A 954-nucleotide genomic window follows, 5' to 3' on the forward strand; every position below is an offset into this window, starting at 1 on the left:
TAATGAATGAAGATGACGTTGGTAGCACTGCTGTAAAACATTTACTGGCAAAAAAGGTCGATCCTATTTTTATGTTAACAGATGGTGTTTACTGTCAACCTAACCTCACTTTCCCGTTTCCTATACACGTGCTCAGTACAATGTCTAATCGTGGTTGTAAAAACTCTGCTGAAAGTTTTTGTTATATTTGAGATGAATTTGTGATTAGTAGGCCGGTGTGGCCGTGCGCTTCTAAGCGCATCATTCTGGAACCGCGTGACCGCTAAGGTCGCAAGTTCGAATCCTGTCTCGGGCATGGATGTGTGTGATGTCCTTAGGTTAATTAGGTTTAGGTAGTTCTAAGTCTAGGGGTTGATGACCTCAGATGTTAAGTCCCATAGTATTCAGAGCCATTTGAACTAACCCAGCCAACAGGCTTTGGAAGGCCCAACGGTAGCGACCGGCCACCGTGTCATCCTCAGCCCTCAGGCGTCAGTGGATGCGGACAGCACACCGCTCCCCTGGCCGTATGTCAGTTTACACGACCGTAGCCGCTACTTCTCAATCAAGTAGCTCCTCAGTCCGCCTCACAAGGGCTGAGCGCAGCCCGCTTGCCAACAGCGCTCGGCAGACCGGATGGTCACCCACCCAAGTGCTAGCCAAGCCCGACAGCGCTTAAAGTCGGTGATCTGACGGGAACCGGCGTTACCACAGCGGCAAGGCCGTTGGCATCCCCAGTACAAAAATGGTTCAAATGGCTCTGAGCACTATGGGACTCAATTGCTGTGGTCATCAGTCCTCTAGAACTTAGAACTACTTAAACCTAACGAACCTAAGGACATCACGCACATCCATGCCCGAGGCAGGATTCGAACCTACGACCGTAGCAGTCCATCCCCAGTACAGTTCAGTCATAAAGGCAAAGGGTGGACACGCTCCAAGTTAATCTCTACTAATAGTTGTTGAATAATTATG

At 49.4% G+C, this 954-nt stretch overlaps 1 pseudogene; it reads right to left on the reverse strand.

Moving 5' to 3' along the window:
• Positions 1-591: 591 nt before the first annotated feature.
• Positions 592-709, reverse strand: LOC126291611 (5S ribosomal RNA; annotated as a pseudogene).
• Positions 710-954: the final 245 nt, after the last annotated feature.

Source organism: Schistocerca gregaria, chromosome 1 (assembly GCF_023897955.1).
Source record: "Schistocerca gregaria isolate iqSchGreg1 chromosome 1, iqSchGreg1.2, whole genome shotgun sequence".
Lineage (NCBI taxonomy): Eukaryota > Metazoa > Arthropoda > Insecta > Orthoptera > Acrididae > Schistocerca > Schistocerca gregaria.